Source organism: Puma concolor, chromosome C1 (genome assembly GCF_028749965.1).
Source record: "Puma concolor isolate L17-30 chromosome C1, mPumCon1.1.hap2, whole genome shotgun sequence".
NCBI classification, from domain to species: Eukaryota; Metazoa; Chordata; class Mammalia; order Carnivora; family Felidae; genus Puma; species Puma concolor.
In genome coordinates, this window is record NC_141674.1 from 34,774,874 (window position 1) to 34,797,679 (window position 22,806).

A 22,806-nucleotide genomic window follows, 5' to 3' on the forward strand; every position below is an offset into this window, starting at 1 on the left:
ATTTATACCAGCTTAACTTCAATAGCATCCAAAAGCTTAGCTCCTATGCAACTCCATTCCCCTTTCAGGAAGAGCTAATGAGAACAATATTCCCTGAGTTGGGGCATATTTAAAATTGCTTTCCTACAGCCTTTGTATTACAGGTAAACTGTCCCACAATATCTTTCCTTTTGTAGATGCTACTCCACTGTTTGTTTCTTTTTGTATTGAGTGTTTATGTGAGGAACATAATGTTGTACTGATTTTCCCCTTGTTTTGTTTTATTTTGTTTTAATGTTTATTTTTGAAAGAGAAAGAGTGCTTGCAGGAGGGGGGGACGGGCAGAGAGAGAGGGAGACAGAGAATCTGAAGTGGTCTGACAGCAGAGAGCCTGATGCAGGGCTTGAACTCATTAACCCTGAGATTATGACCTGATTTGCATTTAACAGTTTTTCCCTTGTTAAATGACTTGGCCTTTCTGTTTGGAGTCCCTGAGAATTTGTTTTAATCTTTAAAATCTAATAATTCTACCAAGATATGTCTCAGAGTTAATTGTGCTGAGTCAATTTCTCCAGGCAAATGTGGTGCTTTTAAAATATATACACTTGGGGGGCACCTGGGTGGCTCAGTCTGTTGAGCGTCCGACTTAAGCTCAGGCCATGATCTTGAGGTCTGTGAGTTCGAGCCCTGCAACGGGCTCTGTGCTGACAGCTCAGAGCCTGGAGCCTGCTTCAGATTCTGTGTCTCCCTCTCTCTCTGCCCACCCCCCCACTCATGCCCTGTCTCTCTCTGTCTTAGAAATAAACATTAAAAAAAAATTAAAAATATATACCTTGGATCCTCTTTAATTTCAAATTGTTTTCTTGAATTAGAATTTATACAATTAGTTCCACCCCACTGTTTTGCTTTTCTTTCTCAGAGCCTTCACTTATACATCTGTTGAATCTTCCTTGCCTATTTTCTGTATCACACTTTCTGATCTTTAAAAAAATTTTTTTTAATGTTTTTATTTATTTTTGAGAGAGAGAAAGAGAGAGAGAGAGAGCACGTGTGCTTGCATGAGTTGGGGAGGGACAGAGAGAGAGGGAGACATGGAATCTGAAGCAGGCTCCAAGCTCTGAGCCATCAGCACAGAGCCCGACTTGGGGCTTGAACTCATGAGCCATGAGATCGTGACCTGAGCCAAAGTTGGATGCTCACCTGACTGAGCTACCCAGGCGCCCCTGATGTGTCTTTTAAAATCATGGACGAATTGGGTCTGCTTATTTGGAAAGTCATTTCCCCACGGCAGAACCCCTAGGTCACTCTGGTCTTCATGTCTTCCACATGCTAGTTGACACCCAAGTCAAGGGATTGTCCCCATGCTCCATTTCTTTCTTTTTTTTATTTTAATTTTTTAAGTTGTATTTTTTTAAGTAATCTTTATACCCAACATGGGCTCAAACTCACAACCGTGAGGTCAAGAATCACATGTTGTTTAGACTGAGCCAGACAGGAGCCCTCCCATGTTACATTTCTGAAAAGTTTTGACAAGTCTCTCTTCAGAAAATTGTAATGTTAAGGGAATTTCTAACTAAATTGTGACTTCTAGCTCTCTCACTGCAAATGTTACCTTAGGGCCACTCTGCTTTTAATTAAATCCTTCCTTTACTGTCAACCCACTGAGTCATAATTCCCTTTAAAATCTCCATCAAGAGACCTGGTGGAGAGTTTCTAAGGACACACTACGCCCCCCAGGGCAAGAGGCTTCTGTGTTAGAAGTTACAACTAAATTTCCAGTGTCCACTTCTAAAAACCCTGTTTTTATTTTCATTTTTTTCAATGATCTTTATTTTTTTTAATGTTTATTTTTGAGACAGAGAGAGACAGAGTGAATGGGGGAGGGGCAGAGAGAGAGGGAGACACAGAATCCAAAGCAGGTTCCAGGCTCTGAGCTGTCAGCACAGAGCCTGATGCAGGGCTCAAACTCAGGGACTGGGAGATCATGATGTGAGCTGAAGCCAGACGCTTCACCTACTGAGTCCCCCAGGCGCCCCATTCAATTGTCTTTAAACAACAAGAATTCTTGCTTTTGTGCTTCTTTCCTTCTGTTCTTGACATAGCAGGTTGAGTTATTTGGTGTGTTTCATCAATTAAAATAGATTTTGGATAGGATTCTTCTAGAAACCCTTTCTGAGGCAAGGACCCATATGGAAGTGGCTTATTAAGGAAGGTTCCCAGAAGAACCAGTGAGGGAATGGTGAAGTAGGTTCCCAAAGGGGCAGAAATCAGGCAAGATTGCAGGTGACCTCCCAGATACACCTAGTCTTGCTGGGAGCCCTGTGGCAGCAATTAGGCTTCAGGATTTATCATGTCCTGAAGACTTAGGCTTTTGTACCCCTAGCCAATAACTGGTTAAGGGCTGCCAGGGGTGGGAGGTCAGGTGAACTTGTAAGAATCTCAGGCACTTCCAACCCATCGCATGGTACAGTTGGAGTGGAATGGTGGGTTGTGGGGGTGGGGACAGCGGGAGTCCATTGCTCAAGGGCAACCCTCAGAAAGCTGCGCAAAAGTATAAGCTTTTAGCAGCAAAGCATGCAGAAGCTGGAGGAAGGGTGCATAGCGCTGATAAAGGGGAACTGAGAGCATGGCGGGGAGCCCTACAGTGACCACTTCTTGCAGATAAATCTATTCTTAAAGTACCTGTTATGGGCTGAATTGTGTCCCCTTTAAATTCATATGTTGAATTCCTAACCCTAGCAGTCCTAGCAAACCAGTACATTACCCTTTGCATCTAGAAGCAGAAGAAGGCATCCTCTCTGTAGTTATACCACTTTTAAAGCAAAAAAAAAAAAAAAAAAATCAAACGAAAGCCTTTCTGTATACCTGGATACCTTGTAGAAAGGCCACAAACTTAGTAAAAATACCTATATTTCTATTCTGTTAAGGAAGCAATACTGCCTTCATTTCCAATTGCCCCTCGTCCAGCCACAACACTGTGCAACATACCAACTACTGCTAAGTATTTTGTAGTCACAGACTTGGATTCTACCTTCTCTGTTTGAACCTACATAAAAAACATTCCAGGGCTTATCTATTTTACTAAGTGATCTAAAAATAATATTATGTTTCCTGGTTGCTTAGTCTCATTCAATGTAGTGATGTTCCAGCACTCATCCTGCAGCAGGTGCCTACAAACAGAACAATTAGCTTTCCTGTATAGCCGAAAAGAGCCACGATGCTCTCGTGAAAAAGATTACGGTTACGGTGCCCTGAGTCTACTACATGGCACATAATATCTCTGCTTGAGAACAGCATCTCTACAATATCCAAGAAACAGCTGTTTTCAAGAATCCCAGACATACTCCAATTTCACAGATATACTCTTTATTTGGTATGATTGGAGATTTCCTCTTTTCCTTTCTTGCATAAGAATATGATAAACCAATGACTAATAGAATTTCCTAGTGAAAAAATGCATTTGGCTATCTTTTTTTTTTTTTTTGCATTTATATTAATATTACTTATAAGTATGAGATACCAAAACTGCATAAGTCACTTAACAAGCCTTGGTCAGGGGTGCTTCCAGAGACAAGGTGAGCAGGGAAACACATAATAATCAGAATAAGTGTCTATTGCATTGGGGTCAAATCAGTACCTGCCCCAACGTGCCTGGCTGTAATCAACCTGCCCCAACGTGCCTGGCTGTCCCAAGCTAAATGGCTAAAGGTTAGTCTCTTTGCTGACAAATTGGGCAAGAGTGATGACAATAACATGCTCAAGCTTGGTAAGTTGAAGTCTATATCATTGAGCTGATTTTATTTATGAATTCATTGAGCAAGTTCTGGACTGGCTGGGGTAGGAAGACTGACTGACACCCACAGAACAGGTCCTCTTGTCTACCAGATTATGGAAAGTCTCCTCCATTTTGAAGATTCACAACACACACAAATACTTTCATAGTCTGGGCCCATTTTAAGAGGGTCTTTAAAAAAATTTTTTTTAATGTTTATTTATTTTTGTGAGAGACAGAGAGACAGAATGCAAGTGGGGGAGGGGCAGAGAGAGAGGGAGACACAGAATCTGAAGCAGGCTCCAGGCTCTGAGCTGTTAGCAGAGGGCCTGATGTGGGGCTCGAACCCATGAACTGTGATATCATGACCTGAGCTGAAGTTGGATGCTTAACCGACTGAGCCACCCAGGTGCCCCTTTGAGAGGGTCTTAAATCCATCTACATACCTCTTCTTGTCATCCATTTTCTTATCTTGCCCTTTCCAAGTCCCTGACCATACAGCTAGCAATTCGTCACCTTTTTAGTATCTCTGTAGGGCCTCATCTCAGGTCAGCTCTCCTAATAGGGAAAGTGGACAACAAGATATGCTACTTGAAGTTCTACCCACTAGAAGGATTTTTCTTCTCTACAGTCTTTCAAGGGCACTCTGAATACAATATAATGACCCACAGAGTATAATAGTATACTTTGGGCCACTGCCAGTGTCTTGTGCTGAGTACTCTGTAGAAAGGCTAAAAGCTTTCCCTCTTAGCTTACTGATCATAGAAAGCTCTCTGTGAGGTCCTGGGTATAGGCTGAAGATGGATGACATATGATAGGAGTGGATGTACTGGGAATGGAAGCAGTCCCTGCAGCCTACTTGTATATTCGGACTTGGGCCTGGTCTTATAAGGACCCCTTCTAACTGATGGATGGGGTGCACTCTATTTTATGGTTTGGGATCAGTTTAGGCTGTATAGTCACCAAATATTTCATGGTTAAGTGTTTTTATACCGTCCTGGAGTCCAGTAGCAAGCCAGGTGCTAGCTCTCAAAAGAGCCATTTGTTGAAGAGATGCTTTCTAAATGATGCTCTATTAGGGCAAAGCTAGCTTCACCTGGCAATTTCAAATGATTGTCCTGGTGACCTCAAGGAGCATATGTTTCTATCACACCAGTGTATCTCAAACCAAAGGCCACCAGATCCCATCTTTACTTTGCTCTAACTGACCAAATAAGAGATTAGTTTATGTCTCAATTTTTCCTCCCATCTGCTCCCCTCATCCACTGATTTAAAAAAAAAAAAAGCAGAAGCAGAAGCAGAAGCAGAAGAAGATGAAGAAGGAGAAGAAGAAGAAGGAGAAGAAGAAGAAAAGGATGGAGTGTTAGAGAGCCCTTTGGGAAATTTTCCTATATTGGGCTCTGGATCCCATAAAACTGCCATGTAAGTATTTATCCTTCTCATGGGAAGCATATGGGATTAACAGACTGTGACAATGGTCTTTTATTTTTCCATAATATTTTAACTTCTATCTGTTAAAAGGCTTTCAAGACCAAAGGAAAGCAATTTATATTATAAAACTTTTATTTCATCTAACACTTGATCTTGCTCTTTTGAGTTCAATGGCTTCACCTGGGGAGATGTGAGTGAGAGAATTCATGCCTTTTTATTATGGAAAGTAGAGAGAATGGAATCAAAAGGCTCCATGCAGCCATCACCCAGCTTCAATGGTTACCAACATCCTGTTCCTCTTATTTATATTTTGTCTTTCTCACCACTAGTTTTTTTTCTTTTGTTAGAATATTTTATTTTTTTCCAACATTTTACGCTTCTTTTTCAAAGTTTATTTATTTATTGTGAGAGAGAGAGAGTGTGAGCGGGGGAAGGGGCAGAAAGAGAGGGAGAGAGAGAATCCCAAGCAGGCTCTGCACCGCCAGTGCAGGTTGATGCGTGGCCCAAACTCACAAACTGTGAGATCATGACTTGAGCTGAAGTGAGACGCTTAACCACCTAGCACCCCTGCTAGAGTATCTTAAAACGATCCAAGACATCATATCATTTCACTTCAGTAAAAATCTCTTAACACATACAGAATATTTTTTTAACACATACAGAATAATTTTATAACCACATCATAACCATAATTTTATTATCATATGAAATGAATAAATCCTTAATTCATCAAAAAATCAGTCCATGTTCAGTCTTCCCCAATTGTCTCAAATTATATATATATATTTTAATGTTTATTTATTTTTGAGAGAGAAAGAGAGAGCGTGAGCAGGGGAGGGGCAGAGAGAGGAGACACAGAATCCGAAGCAGGCTCCAGGCCCTGAGCTGTCGGTGCAGAGCCAGACATGGGGCTCCAATCCAGCAACCCGTAAGATTATGACCTGAGCTGAAGTCTAATGCTTAACTGAGTGAGCCACCCAGGCACCCCTCAAAATTTCTTTCTATAGTTGGCTTATTCAAATCAGGTTCTAAGGATGCCTGGATGGTTCAATCGGTTGAACGACAGACTCTTGATTTCAGCTCAGGTCATGATCCGTCATGGGATTAAGCCCTGTGTTGGGCTCCGTGCTGAACATGGAGCTTGCTTGGGATTCTCTCTCTCTCCTTCTGCCTCTCCCCTGCTTGCTCTCTCTCCCCCCCCCCCCCTTCTCTCTCCCTCTCAAATTAAAAAAAAAAAAAAAAAAAAAAAAATATATATATATATATATATATATATATATATATGGGCACCTGGGTGGCTCAGTTGGTTGGATGACTGACTTTGGCTCAGGTCATGATCTTGAAGTTCACAAGTTCGAGCCTCACCGTCAGGCTCTGTGCTGACAGCTCAAAGCCTGGAGCCTGCTTCAGATTCTGTGTCTCCCTCTCTCTCTGCCCCTCCTCCACGTTCTCTTTCTCTCTCTCGCTCTCACACACACAAATAAATAAACATTAAAACAATTTTGAATAAAATTTAAATCAGGATCTAAAATATAATTATATATTGCATTTGGTTGGTAGGTATCTTTAGCTTTTCTCTTTTTTAAAAAAGTTAAATACAGGCTTTCTATTGAAGTAATTTATATTTTTTTCCTAGTTCCTAAAATAGGCATCACATTTCTAAACGGAGCAAAAAAAGCCTTAGCTGGAGAGTCACATATTAGACATTCAGACTGGTCTAAGAAAACTGATAAATGAGTAAATTCATTTGAATAAATTAGAGTTGCACATTCAGAACAGAACTGTAGCTTTCTTTTTTTATATTTTTAAGAACCTCTTTTATCATGAGGTAAAGAGGTCCTTTTTTTTTTTTTTAATGTTCATTTATTTTTGAGAGAGAGACAGAGTGCAGGTGAAGGATGGTCAGAGAGAGAGGGAGACACAGAATCTGAAGCAGTCTCCAGGCTCTGAGCTGTCAGCACAGAGCTCAACACGGGGCTGGAACCCACGAAAAGTGAGATCATGACCTGAACCAAAGTTGGACACTTAACTGACTGAGCCACCCAGACACCCCAGAACTATAGCTTTCAGTTAGAGACATGTGAACCAAAGGCAAAAACCTGCCAAGATTAAGGCAGTTTTTTAATTGTTATTTATTTATGTATCTCTTACTCCTCCAATCAATTAAAGGAAAAGTTTATTGAGGCCCGGGGGGGGGGGGGGGTTGTGGCTCTGGCAGGAGGTCCTCCTGCCGGTCAAGGAAGACCTTCTTGGGGCCATGTTGTTGGTGTGGCCGCGCTTCTTGTGGGGGAGCGCTTATGGCAGATCATCTTGTCGCAGTTGTATTTCTGGGCCAGCCGGCGGAGGGAGGGCTCGATGCCACCTCGCAGGCATAGCACCCAGTGCAGGGTGGACTCTCTGGATATTGTGGTCTGGGAGAGGGCGGCCGTCCTCCAGCTGTTGTCCTGCAAAAATCAGATGCTGCTGGTCAGGCAGGATGCCCTCCTTGTCTTGGATTTTGGCTTTGCCATTCTCAGTGGTGTCACTGGGCTCGACCTTGAGGGTGATGGTCTTGCCCATCAGGGTCTTCACAAAGATTTGTGTGTGTGCAGTTGCTGCCAGCCTGCCTCACTGAAGAGGAAGAGTATTATTTTTTTAAATAGAATTTATTATGAAGTTAGCTAACATACAGTATATACAGTGTGCTAATGGCTTTAGGAGTAGATTCCCATGATTCATCACTTACATACAACACCCCAGAGCTCATCCCAACAAGTGCCCTCCTCAATGCCCATCACCCATTTTCCTCTCTCCCCTGCCCCCCCATCAACCCTCAGTTTGTTCTCTGTATTTAAGAGTCTCTTATGGTTTGCCTCCCTCTCTGTTTGAAACTAGTTTCTTTCCCCTTCCCTTCCCCCATGGTCTTCTGTTAAGTTTCTCAAATTCCACATGAGTGAAAACATATGATATCTGTCTTTCTCTGACTGACTTATTTCGTTTACCCTCCAGTTCCATCCATGTTGTTGCAAATGGCAAGATTTCATTCTTTCTCATTGCCATGTAGTATTCCATTGTACATATAAACCACATCTTCTCTATCCATTCATCAGTTGATGGACATTTGGGCTTTTTCCATAATTTGGATACTGTTGATAGTGCTGCTATAAACATTGGGGTACATGTACCCTTGTGAATCAGCACTCCTGCAACATCTTATTTTTTATTTTTTAAAAAATATATACACATAATATGCTTTTTTAAAAAAATTTAAACCCAAGTTAGTTAACATATAGTGTAATAATGATTTCAGGAATAGAATTTAGTGATTCATCACTTACATAAACACCCAGTGCTCATCCCAACAAGTGCCCTCCTTAATGCCCATCACCCATTTAGCCCATCCCACCAGCCACTTTCCCACCATCAACCCTCAGTTTGTTCTCTGTAGTTAAGAATCTCTTATGGTTTGTCTCCCTCTCTGTTTTTATCTTATTTTTCTTATCCTTCCCCTAAGTTCATCTGTTGTGTTTCTTAAATTCCACATGTGAATGAAATAATAGATTTGTCTTTCTCTGACTGACTTATTTTGCTTAACATAATATATTTTATTTCCATCCATGTTGTTGCAAATGGCAAGATTTCATTCTTTTTGATTGCTGTGTAATATTCCATTGCATGTATATACCACATCTTCTTTATCCATTCATCAGTAGATGGACATTTGGTCTCTTTCCATAATTTGACTATTGTTGATAGTGCTGCTATAAACATTGGGGTGCGTTATGCCCCTTTGAATCAGCTTTTTTGTATCCTTTGGATAAATACCTAGTAGTGCAATTGCTGGCTTATAGGGTAGTCTATTTTTAATTTTTTGAGGAACCTCCATACTGTTTTCCAGAGTGACTCACCAGTTTGCATTCCCACCAGCAGTGCAAGAACATTCCTCTTTCTTCACATTCTTGCCAGCACCTGTTGTTTCCTGAGTTGTTAATTTTAGCCATTCCAGCTGGTGTGAGGTGGTATCTCATTGTGGTTTTGATTTGTATTTGCATTTCCCTGATGATGAGTGATGTTGAGCATCCTTTCATGTGTCTATTAGCCATCTGGATGTCTTCTTTGGAAAAATGTCTATTCATGTCTTTTGCCCATTTCTTCACTGGATTATTTGTTTTTTGGGTATTGAGTTTGATAAGTTCTTTATAGATTTTGGATACTAACCCTTTATCTGATATGTCGTTTGCAAATATCTTCTTCCATTCTGTCAGTTGCCTTTTAGTTTTGCTGGTTGTTTCTTTCGCTGTGCAGAAGCTTTTTATTTTGATGAGGTCCCATGAGTTTTCTATTTTTCCTCCAAGTTCATTTAGTGTTCATCTTGATATTACATAAAGCGCATTGCCAAACTAGAATACAAACTATCAAATACAATTTAAAAAATTTAATTGATATTCAATGCAATTAAAAATAAAAGATGGCATAGAAAGTTCCTTTTGGTTTAGAGTCTTCCTTATACTTATTAGCAGTGTTTTTCTTTTTGCCTTCGCATACTTAGTGTAAGAGATTACTGCAAAATCATGGGACTCCAAGGCAAACACTTGGGCATACAGCAGAGTGATGGTCATTGTAAGGAATTGCTTTCTTCCTATGGGAGAAGCAACTCGCATGTTGGCAGTTTCCGAGGAGGAAGTGGAGGGCTTTGTCATCCATCTCCAATACCAAATCTAAAATAACTGTTTAGGATGTCATGTCAAAAGTGACACAGGCTGGAGAACTGTTTCAAATGTTATAACTGAACTCTAGGAAAGTGCACTTAAAATTTTTTTTAAATTTAATTTACTTATTTTGAGAAAGAGAGCATGAGAAGGGGAGGGGCAGAGAGGGGGAGTCGGAGAGAATCCCAAACAGGCTTGGCACTGCCAGTGCAGAGTCCGATGCAGGACTTGAACCCACAAACCAGAGACCTGCGCCAAAACCCAAGAGTCAGCCGCTTAACTGACTAAGCCACCCAGGTGCCCCTAGGAAAGTGCATGTTATAAAGAGGTGCAAGAAAGCCAACACACAGGCATCTGAGGTAGAAGGTGCATCTCCAAAGAAAAGCAGAAATGTTCTCAATCTGCTGACAGAAGGCGTAGGCACCTTTTGGCATGTCTGTGTATATGTGCTTCCATTTCTCAGAGGTGGTAGAGGGGAGACTCTCCTCTCATGAGGAGGATACTGTATTCAGTGTTCCCTAAGACATTTTTTCCAGGCAGGATCAAACCGAAGAGAAAGGACCTTATGAAGCAAACCAAAAATTTTGTCACACTTTCAATCCAGAATGTGGAAGAACTGCAAAAGCAGCTTCTTTTTTTTTTTTTAAATTTTTTTTTTTTAACGTTTATTTATTTTTGAGACAGAGAGAGACAGAGCATGAACAGGGGAGGGTCAGAGAGAGAGGGAGACACAGAATCTGAAACGGGCTCCAGGCTCTGAGCTGTCAGCACAGAGCCCGACGCGGGGCTCGAACTCACAGACCGCGAGATCGTGACCTGAGCCGAAGTCGGCCGCTCAACTGACTGAGCCACCCAGGCGCCCCAAGCAGCTTCTTTTCTAGGAGAGCAGTGTAAGCCAGTATATCTGCCCCTGTTTTGCTGAGAGTTCATAGTCAGAATTCTTTTCGTTTTCTTAAGACTTTTAGTATTTTGTGGGCACCTGGGTGGCTCAGTTGGTTAAGCATCCAACTTCGACTCAGGTCATGATCTCATGGTTCATGGGTTCGAGCCCTGCATCAGGCTCTGTGCTGACAGCTCAGAGCCTGGAGCCGGCTTCGGATTCTGTCTCCTTCTCTCTCTGCCCCTCCCCCACTCACACTCTGGGTCTCTTTCTTTCAAAAATAAATAAACATTAAAATTTTTTTTTTTTAATTTTAGTATTTTTGCCAGCTGAGAAATAACGCTGTAGTCAGTGGTCAAAATCGGTACCTCTTCTCTTGAACCTCTGTGTCTTACCTATGATACTGATGTTCAAGAGTGCACCAGAAAATTTGGCATAAACCATCACCACCAGGGACTCACTGTGTATAATGGGAGCCCCCAGCCACTTCTCCAGCAGCTGAGCTCCAAGGGGGCCACCATCTTGCTGGGACTGAACTTTGCCACTCTTAAGTCTCTTTTAATCAATAGAATGGCCACTCTTTCTTTTACTAGTTTCATCTTGGTTTTGTTTTATGCCATCTATTTATTGAAGAAACTGGGTAATTTGTCATATGGGATTTCTCACATTATGGATTTGGATTTGTAATCTTATGATGTGATTTAACATATTTATCTACCCTTCCCATATTCTGTATAAACTGATATCTACATCTGGAGGCTTGATGACGTTTGCTTTTGTCAAGAATACTTCACAAGCAGTGCTCTATAGGTTCTACTGCATCAGATCAGAAGGCACAGGGCGTTGTCGTTCAACTTGTAGTAATGTTGAGATTAACCAGTAGGTTCAGGAGTTTCCAGCCTGGTTTAAAGTTTGTCATCAACTTTTCATCCAATACTTTTAATAATAATTGATGATCATTGCCTAGATCCATTATTTCATAAAGGAGTGCAAATGGTGATTTTTCTATTTACACCAATTTTTTTTGCATTAATTAGCTATGGTTTTTCTGCAAATTACTTTCTTTCATCATAGATTCCAATAGCTTGAAATACGGGTCTTGCAGGAAAGGCACCTGGATCTTTCCCTCCGAAAAAAAAATCAACTTTCAGAATAATGAGATGGTACTTTAGTAACATCCAGGGGTAACAAATGAGGTGTTTTTTTTTAGGGTACTATATTTTGGGGTGGGCTTATTATGCAGCAATAGATATTCAAAACAATGAGTCACAAAGGATCAGCATGTAGCGATGAGGTTTCAAAAACTTATCATTATGAACTCATTGATTTTTATATATTCTAAGTGTTTTCATTCTTTGTAGTTAATACTTTTCTTGATGCTGAAATTGTATATAAATGTGTATGTATATGTATATATATGTATATATATATGTGTGTGTATATATATATATATATATATACACTTTTATTTTCCTTTCATTAGTACATAAAAAGCATAATACTATACGTAGCTTTCTGCATGCCACCTTTTTCACTTTTCTCCTGGAGATCACTCTTCAGCAATATATAGAGATGTTCTTCATTCTTTTTAAAGTTTAATACTGCATGTATGTATTATGGTTTATTCACCTGTCCTGTCCTCTATAGAAAGACATGCTGGGGGTGCCCAGCTGGCTCAGGTTGTAGAGCACGTGACTCCTAGTCTCAGGGTCCTGAGTTCAAGCCCCACGTTGGGAGTGGAGCCTACTGTAAAAATAAAAAAGACATACCAGCTGTTTGCAATTTTTTATTATTACCAAATATGCTGCAGTAAATAGCCTTGAACCTCCATCATTTCAAGTGTTTGCCATTTTATCTCAAGTATATATACCTAGAAGGGAGGTTGCTTGGACAAAGGGTAAATGCACCTGTAATTCTGCTGGCTGCTGTCAAATCTGGCTGCAAGGTTGTACCATTTTCATCCCCATCAGCAACACATGAAAATACCTGCTTCTCTGCAGTCTCACCAACTCAGTCTGTGGTCAGTTTGGGATTTCTACAGATCTGATAGATAAGTAATGGTATCTCAGTTCAGTTTAAATATGTATTTGTCTTAGAATGAGCAAGGTTAAGCATCTTTACATATGTTTCAGAGTATTTGCATTTATTTTTCTATAATTTTCCCATTTTTCTACTGGGTTGTTAGACTAGGACTTGAGTTTCTTTTCAGTAGTTAGAAATTTTATATATATCAAGGATATTGGCTGTTTGTGATATTAGTTACAGTTTTGTCCCATTTTTTAAATTTAACTTTTGACATTGCTGATGGTATTTTGGGCAGCCATTTAATTTTTTTTTAATTTTAGCTAGACAAATTTACCCATTTTTCCTTTATTGATTCCAGATATGGAATCATAGTTAGGAAAGTCTTCCTCCTCCTTAGGTTGTAAAGAAATTGACCTATATTTTCCTCTAGTATTTGTGTGATTTAATTTTTTTACATTTAGATATCTGATCCGTTTGGAATTTATCCTAGTGTAAGGTGTGAGGAATGGATCCAATTTTACCTTATCCACATGGCTATCAGTTTTCCAATGCCATTTGTTTATCAAACACTAAATTTCCATATGCCTTTGGAATGTATCTTTGGATTTTATATCCTCTTCCATTAGCCATCTGTCTACGCACCAATAACATAATGTTTTAATTACAGGGGCTTTATAAATGTTTCAGTGTGGGGTAGGACTAGTCCCCATTGCTATGTTTTGGGGATAGGGGGAGATTCCTGGCTAGTCTTGTATTTATTTTCCAAAATAACTTTATAATTGATTTGTCTGGCTCCAGAAAAAAAAAATAATAACTTGGATATTTTTCTTGGGATCACATTAAGTCTATAAATTTTAACTTGGAGAAAGCTCATATCTTTCTGATACTGATTCTTTTCTGATAAAAAAATATGGCATCTTTTTCCATTTGTTCAAGTCTACTTTTTGTCCCATAAGAATGTTTTATGGTTTTTCTCATGTAGGTTTTACACAATTCTCATTAAATCTGTGCTGCATTTTGTTTTATTTTGCTTATGGTATTGTAAATGGCATCTGGGATCTTCTTTTCCATTATTTTTTCCAAGTGGTTACTATTGTGACTGTTTCTTCCCAGAGGTGATGAAAACTTTATTTCTGTATGTTAATTTTATATCTTTCTACTTTACAAAATCCTTTCACTATTCACAGGAGGTTTTCACTCATTACAAGTTTCTTAGAAACATATCGTCTGCACATGTATGTAATTTTATCTCTTCTTTTTAAATTCTTATGCCTCTTGGGGCACCTGAGTGGCTTAGTTGGTTAAGCTTCTGACTCTTAATTTCTGTTTAGGTCATGATCCCAGGGTTGTGGGATTGAGCCCCATGTCGACTCTGGGCTGACAGTGCAGAGCCTGCTTGGGATCCTCTCTCTCTCTCCCTCTGCCCCTCTCTCCCCCTTTGCACTCTCTCTCTCTAAAACAAAACAGAACAAAACAAAGCAATTCTTATGCTTCTAATTGCTTTTTCTTGTATTAAAATAGTGGCCATCCTTGTCTTATTTCTGATTTTTGCCTTGAGTTCTAACGCTGATTATCTGATATCGACTGAGTGTCTTACAATTCAATAGGTTCTGACAATAACTACCCACAGTTAGTGAAAACTCCACAGGTTAATGTTCTCAGTCCCACAAGACTGACTCCACATCAGATGCCGGTTGAAAGTTCTGGGTGGTGTTCCAAAGCTGCTTGCACTTTTGTTTTGCTGGCTACATCTGCCTTGCTGGGGCTTCTTACAACCTCCTCAGGTTGGTAATTCACTAGAATCACTCACAGAGCTCAGGAAAATGCTATATTCACACTTACCATTTTATTATAAAGGATACAAATGAACAGCCAAATGTAGAGTACATAGGGCAAGGTCTTGAGGGGAAGGGGCTGGGCCACAGAGTTTCCATGCCCTCTCCTTACAGAATCTAAGCCTGCTACCCTGCAAGCCTATCAAGGTTTTTACTAACTGGGGAATCTCCCTTGGCCTTGTGGTTCAGGATTAGTCTGCATGATTGGACTCAATCCGGAGCCCCTCTCCCTTTCCCCAAAGTTGGTATGGGTGGGGGGTGGGGGTTGCTGAAATTTCCAACCCTCTAATCACATGGTTGGCTCCTCTGGCCCTAGCCCCTGTCCTGAGGCTATCAAACCCCTCCCATGAATCATTGCTATGAATCATCTTATTAGCATAAACTCAAGGATTGAGTTTATAAATTTTTTTTTTTTCAACGTTTTATTTTTATTTTTGGGACAGAGAGAGACAGAGCATGAACAGGGGAGGGGCAGAGAGAGAGGGAGACACAGAATCGGAAACAGGCTCCAGGCTCTGAGCCATCAGCCCAGAGCCCGACGCGGGGCTCGAACTCACGGACCGCGAGATCGTGACCTGGCTGAAGTCGGACGCGCTTAACCGACTGCGCCACCCAGGCGCCCCAAGGATTGAGTTTATAAAGTATTGAGTTTATAAACTCAAGTGTCGGGGCGCTTGGGTGGCTCAGTCGGTTAAGCGGCCGACTTCAGCTCGGGTCATGATCTCACGGTCCGTGAGTTCGAGTCCCGCGTCGGGCTCTGTGCTGACAGCTCAGAGCCTGGAGCCTGTTTCAGATTCTGTGTCTCCCTCTCTCTGACCCTCCCCTGTTCATGCTCTGTCTCTCTCTGTCTCAAAAATAAATAAATGTTAAAAAAATTAAAAAAAAAATATAAACTCAAGTGTCAAGGGACTTGTTATGAATAATAAGACATTGCTATCAATTCAGGAAATTTCTAGGGTTTTTGAAGTTCTGTGACAGAAACCTGGGACAAAAACCAAGTTTATTTTTTATTATATCACAAACAGGAAAGCCTCTAGTGTTTGCCCATTAATATTGATGCTAAATTTGGGGTCAAGACGTATAATGGAAGTATCCCTCAATTTCTGTTTCATTGAGTCTTTAACATGTATGGGCTTTGAATTTGTCAAATGCCTTTTCAGGATCTATGGAGGTTATTAGTTCATTTTCTGCTTACATGTATAAATTTGTTACATTATGTTGACAGATTTCCTCATTGTAAATGATCTTTGTATTCCAGAAATAAACCCCACGTGGTTATGTATTTATTTAACGTGTTATTGAGTTATGTTTGCTAATGCTTTACCTTTTTATTCATTTACTATCCATATTATACGTTTTTCACAAAAAGAAATTAGAAGTTATTTCTTCATCTTATGCTCTAGGATTGTTGAGGTAACATTCAGATTATCTTTTTTTTAAAGGTTTAGTATGAATTCTCTGTGAAGCCATCTTGGCCTGATACTTTTTTGTTGGGTTTCTGTTTTACAAATTTGTATTTCTGTATAATTCTGTCTGTTGAGACTTTATGTCTCTACTGAGGTCAATTTTGGTAAATTACATTTGCCTAGAAAGTTATCTATTTCATTGAGATTTTCATATTTATTTGCATAAAATTATACAAATTAGTAGGCTATGTTTTAATGGCCACGTATCCCTTATCATTTAACTTGTATATTTGTACCTTCTCTCTTAAAGAAAAAGCCATCTAGGGGCGCCTGGGTGGCTCCGTCGGTTAAGTGTCAGACTTCGGCTCAGGTCATGATCTCACGATCTGTGAGTTCGAGCCCCACGTCGGGCTCTGTGCTGACAGCTCAGAGCCTGGAGCCTATTTCAGATTCTGTGTCTCCCGCTCTCTCTGACCCTCCCCCGTTCATGCTCTGTCTCTCTCTGTCTCAAAAATAAATAAACGTTAAAAAAAAAAAAAAGAAAAAGCTATCTAATAGTTGTCTACATTATTAGTGTTTTCAAATAATGAGCCTTCCTATTAAGTGCTACTTTTACTGTTTCTGTTTTCTTGGTTCACTAATTTTTCAGCCTTAGCTTATTAATTCCTTCCTAGTGCTTTCCGTTGGTTTTCTTTGAACTTTTTCTGTCTCTGTGATGCCAATGTTTCACTTACTTACTTTCATTTCATTGATATAGGTATCTAATAGTATGAAATTTCCTCTGACACTGGTTTTTACTGTGGATCATTTTTTCAGATGTGATGATTTCATTATTAGTAGTATTACTTTCAAAAATTTAGAGTTTTTTATTTTCCCTTCTTTGCAGGGATCACTTAAAAATATGTACATTAAGGGGCGCCTGGGTGGCGCAGTCGGTTAAGCGTCCGACTTCAGCCAGGTCACGATCTCGCGGTCCGTGAGTTCGAGCCCCGCGTCGGGCTCTGGGCTGATGGCTCAGAGCCTGGAGCCTGTTTCCGATTCTGTGTCTCCCTCTCTCTCTGCCCCTCCCCCGTTCATGCTCTGTCTCTCTCTGTCCCAAAAATAAATAAACGTTGAAAAAAAAATTAAAAAAAAAATGTACATTAAGGGGCACCTGGGTGGCTCAGTTGCTTAAGCGTCTGACTTTGGCTCAGGTCATGATCTCACAGTTTGTGAGTTCGAGCCCCACGTTGGGCTCTGTGCTGACAGTTTGGCGCCTGGATCCTGCTTCGGATTCCGTGTCTCCCCCTCTCTCTGCCCCTCCCCCGCTCACCCTCTGTCTCTGTTTCAAAAATAAACATTAAAAAAAATTAAAAAGAAAAAGTATGTGCATTAAAAGAAACTTTTCCAAGTAGAAGAAACTTGCTTATTATCACTATCAGTTGCTAGCACTGCAGTCAGACAGCACTGTGTGTTGTTTGTGTTTTATTGTAGTTTTTCTTTATGGCCTGAGATAGACGTATTCCATTCCATGTGCAATTCAAACTGAGGTGTATTCCCTAACACTGGGATTCAGAACTTGATATATATTTGCAAGAGTTACCACATTGGGGGCGCCTGGGTGGCTCAGTAAGTTAAATGTTTGACTCTTGATTTCAGCTCAGGTCATGATTTCCCAGTCCGAGTTCGAGTCCCACATCAGGCTCTTGGCTGAAAGTGCAGAGCCAGGTTAGGATTCTCTCTCTCCCTCTCCCTCTCTCTCTCTCTCCTACTCTCTCTCTCTCTCTCTCAAAATAAATAAATAAACTTAAAAAAAAAAACACTTGAAAAAAAAGTTACCGTATTGGTTATGTTGTTAGGTCAGCGCAACTCAAAGTAGCATCTACTGTGTCACTAAGCACACAGCAGTTCACCTGATCCCCCTACTTTGGTAGCAAGACTTTCCCCATGAAGGAAGTGGTGAATTGATTTATATTCTGGAGCAAGCTTCTTATTCACTGCATCTGGTAACCACAGTTCATGAACTGGCTCCACCTATAACCACATTTTCGTAGCACTGGATTAGGTGTCCTAAATCCATATTCATTTTTTTGTCCATGTGATTTGTTTTCAACTGAGAGTAATGTGTGAAACTCTTCTCTTGTCTCTGTGTTTCTGGTTCAGCTGCTACATTTCCCGGAGTTTTTACTTTATGAAAGTTGTTTGCTGTGTTACGAAGCAGATGTATATCTCCATGGTTAATTGAGCCATTAACGTTATTAAAAAGCCTTCCTTTTTCTTTTTAATGCTTCTAGGTTGGAATTCTGCCTTGACAGATAAGATATCAACGACATGATTCTTGTATTCTTTGTGTTTTATGTTTTGCTAGTATATATTTGTCCATCATATTATTTTTAAACATTTTTCGGTTCTTTGTTTTAGGTGTGTCTTCTCTGTAACAGGGTCAGACTTTGCTCTGATGATTCAAAAAAACTTTTATTTAATATGTGAGTTTGCCTCATTTATATTATTGATAGAGAATAACATGTTTTTCTTTTTTTATTAAAAAATTTTTAATGTTTATTTACTTTTGAGAGAGAGAGAGAGAGAGAGAGAGCAGGGGAGAGGTGGAGAGAGAGGGAGACACAAAATCTGAAGCAGGTTCCTGGCTCTGAGCTGTCAGCACAGAGCCTGACAGGGAGCTTGAATCCACAAACCATGACATCATGACCTGAGCCAAAGTCAGACACTCAACTGACTGAGTTACCCAGGCACCCCTAACATGTTTTTTTTTTTTCTTTTTCAATTTAAAATATTTCACTATATGGTTATCTGCTTCTCTTTCTCTTTCTTTCGAGCTTCAAAAAAATATTTCTTTTGGAATTTAGGGAGCTCTAAATTTTGTTCTAATTATTACTTTCATAATAATTCCTTTGCAAAATACCATTTTCCTTCGTTTTTTTAAGATGATAGTCTACCAGTCCCCCACTTTGAGCATTATTAACATTAACAAGTTACAACTTCTTCACCTTCTGCTCCCTCTCTCTGACATCTGGTTAAAAGTAATATATTATTATTACCTCTTAATAACTGTAAGACGATTGGTGAGCTTACCCTGTTTTTCATGTATTCTCCCTTTCTTGGGGCACCCAAGTGGTTCAGTCAGTTAAACGTCCGACTCTTGTCAGCTCAGGTCTTGATCTCAGGGTTGTGAGTTTAAGCCCCGCATTAGGCTCTTTGTTGAACATGAAGCCTACTTAAAAAAAAAAAAAAAAGATTTATATTTTTCCCTTTCTTTCCCCCACTTTTGATATTGCACTTTATCTATAGTGTCAGAGCATGTAACAAGTACATGCTATTCTGTCACCCTTACTCTTGATGTTTGCTATTAGTTCTACAACTAAATATGTTCCATGTTTACCTCCAATCCTTGTTTTGAAGCTTTTCTAGTTGTTTCACGGTTGTATGAAGTTCATTTTCTAGTAGATTCTTCAGGAATGATCTCATTTGCCAAGGTTTTGGATGTTCATAACTATTTGTCTATTGCCTTTATGCTTTCTGGTCATTTTAGCTGGATATAAAATGCTTGGCCCACATTTCCTTGAGTATTTTAAGTATGTTACTTTATTGTCTTCTGGCATAAAGTGTTTTGGTCAAAAACACTGATGCAAACCCGATTTGCTTTTACTTATAAGTAATTCAGTCTTCTTGCTTCACCCAAGGTCATTCCCCTTCCCGGGATAGCCCACATCTGATGACTGCTTGGGATAGGAATATAAGGGCCCGGTCTCACTCCATCTACAGACAACTCTGAAGGGTCATCTCACCTTCAGAGGACCTCCTAGGGCCAACTCAGGCCTGGTTGAGATTTTATCACAGCCCAACTTCTCCCTCTAACTAATACAATAATGTTAATAATAGAAAAGACCAAACCTGCTTTTCCCCTTTCCCTTCTCAGGTGTTGGTACTGAGAACACGATCTGATATCATATGATCTCTGTTTAGGACCTTAACCCACAGTACCGTTTTCATGAGGGGAGAGGCAGAGACTTACACCATCTCACCTCCAACTTACTCTGCTCTTTTGCTCTAAAAAAAACCCCTATGTTTGCTCTTTCCTAGAGATGGAAAGCAAATATGTAACTTCAGTAAACTGCCTGCTTAAAAGCCTCACCCCCCAACTTTGTTTAGAACCCATATTTGTGGGGTTTCCAGTGGGGGAGGGGCAAAGAGAGAGGGAGACAGAAAATACCAAGCAGGCTCCATGTTGTCACCACAGAGCCTGATGTGGTGCTCGAACCCATGAACCATGAGATCATGACCTAAGCTGAAGTCCCACACTTAAATGACTGAGCCCCCCATGTACCACCCCCCACTTTTTCAAAGTTTATTTATTTGGTTTCCTTCTTTCTTTTGTTCTTTCTTTAATGTTTACTTATTTATTTTTAATTATTTTCAATGTTTACTTTTGAGAGAGAGAGACAGACAGAGTGTGAGCAGGAGAGGGGCAGAGACAGGGGGAGACAGAGAATCTGAATAAGGCTCAAGGCTCTGAGCTGTCAGCATAGAGTCTGATGCAGGGCTCAAACCCATGAACCATGAGATCATGACCTGAGCTGAAGTCTGATGCTTAACCAACTGAGCTACCCAGGTGCCCATGGTTTCCTTTTTTCTTAAGCACAGCCTTCAGTATCTCAAACAAATTAAGAACTGAGATAGGATATCAAAAGTGTCACCACTTGTGAGCATGAGGAGAGTAGTGAAAGGTGCCAGAGGTGTGAAAGGTGCCAATTTCCACTGGTGTGACAGCGTTTGTGCCCTCGGTGCTTGGCTGCACTTCAGACCCTCCTTTCAGCCACCAGCCCCCATCACCCCATTGTCCCATCGTCCCATTGCCAAAACCAGCTGTGGGTCTTAGTACTGTTTGGATAATTTAAAAATCTTTCCTTCAAGCACAGAATGGGAACAGTATAAATAATATCTGGATAGTGTTTGGCAATGGTTTTGATAGGGGAAAAAGAAAGTAAGACCCTTTTGATCAGTGTCTGTCTCTGAGTGCGATTTCAACTTCTATCCTATTTGTACAATATGAAATCAAAGTAGTCTTATTTATAGAGGGGCATTCCCCTCTATATTTGGCAGACTCTGGAATGAGATCTGCTCTATAAAGTTGTTACTCCTATTTTCAAATCCACTATTTCGTTTTTACACAAAATAATATTGACGGACGTTGACAGTGATCGCTGCTTTCCGTGTTCCTGACTTTAACGGCGGTGCATTTAGTCATTTAATATGGCTAATATTTAGCCATTTAATATGATGTTTGCTCTTAGTTTCTTGGAAAAGGAAAATAGACTCTTTTTTTTAAATTAAAAAAAATGTTCATTCATTTTTGAGAGAGTGAGAGACAGCGAGAGTGGGGGAGGGGCAGAGAGAGAGGGAGACACAGAATCTGAAGCAGGCTCCAGGCTCTGAGCTGTCCACACAGAACCCACAGACTCTGAAATCATGACCTGAGCCAAAGTTGGCTGCTTAAACAACTGAGTCACCCAGTTTTCCAAAAAAATAGATTAACTCTTTGTCATAGTTAGGAAATACCCTGTGTGTCTTGTTCTACTTAGCGTTTTTGCCAGAAGTGGTTCTTGAATTTTCTCAGCTTCTATCTAATTGTATAATTTTCAATTTAATTTTATTAATTAGATTGATGGATTTCCTATCTTTAAAGGCCTGAAGTAAATTCTATTTTTTAGGTTTATTCTTAGGTGGTTAATAGTTTTTGTTGCTATTGTGACTGGAACCTTATTTGCTATTACATTTTCTAATTGGTTATTGCCGGTATATAGGAAAGCTATTGATTTTTCCACTTTGATCTTGTATGTGGTCACCTTGCTAAATTCCCTTATTAGTTCTAATAGTTTGTCAATTGATTTTTTTAGGTTTTTCTATGTAAGTGATAGTATCATCTGCAACTAATGACACTTTGCCTCTTTCTTTTTTAATGTTTATACCTCCTATTGCTGTCCTTCCCTTCTTGAATTGGAGAGAACATCCGATACCATTTTGAATAGTAATGGTGATAAAGGTTCTTCTTTTCTTGCTTCTGACTTTAACTGGAATGTGTCTATTGTTTCACCATTAGGTGTGGCATTTGCTGTCAGTTTTTATCATTGTTTCACCAAAAACAAACAACGTATTACATTAAGTTTCCTAGTTTTCTGGGAGATTTTTTTTTCTTTTAGATCATTAACGGGTATTGAATTTATTAAGATAGTCATATTTAAACTTATTAATTATGAATATAATAAGTTAAATTGATATATATTCTAACAATGAACAATCTTAGCAATGCTGGGATAAATCCTCTTTGGACTTGATGAATTGTTCTTTTAATACACTGCTGGATTTAATTTGTTAACATTTTATTTAGGATGTTTGCTTCACTGTTCATACGTGGAATCATGTATGTATTTTTTCTCTTGTCCTCATCTAGCTTTGTTTTCAGGATATGCTTGTCAGTGAAATGTATTGGGTGGCTTCCCATCTTTTCTTTCTTCTCTCTCTTTTTTTTCAATCTTATCCTTCTTTCTTTCTTTTTTTTTGGATGAATGACAATTTCATTTTTTACACTTAAAGACTGATTAAAAATGATTACTAATTCTATAAAGAAAACCCAACATCTCAGTTGAAAAGTATGGTAACTATATTTACTCACTAAATACTATTTAAGTTTTGTAAAACAACTTGAAAACATCAACATGCGTGTTTAATGCCAGTACAATGGATTCAAGACCAAGTATATATATTACATGTTACACACACCAAGGCTGGTTCA

The 22,806-nt window shown here is 39.7% G+C and overlaps 1 pseudogene; it reads right to left on the reverse strand.

Annotated features, from left to right (window-relative positions):
- Positions 1–7,416: 7,416 nt before the first annotated feature.
- LOC147577974 (ubiquitin-ribosomal protein eL40 fusion protein pseudogene) lies at positions 7,417–9,780 on the reverse strand (annotated as a pseudogene).
- Between the last annotated feature and the right edge of the window lie 13,026 nt (positions 9,781–22,806).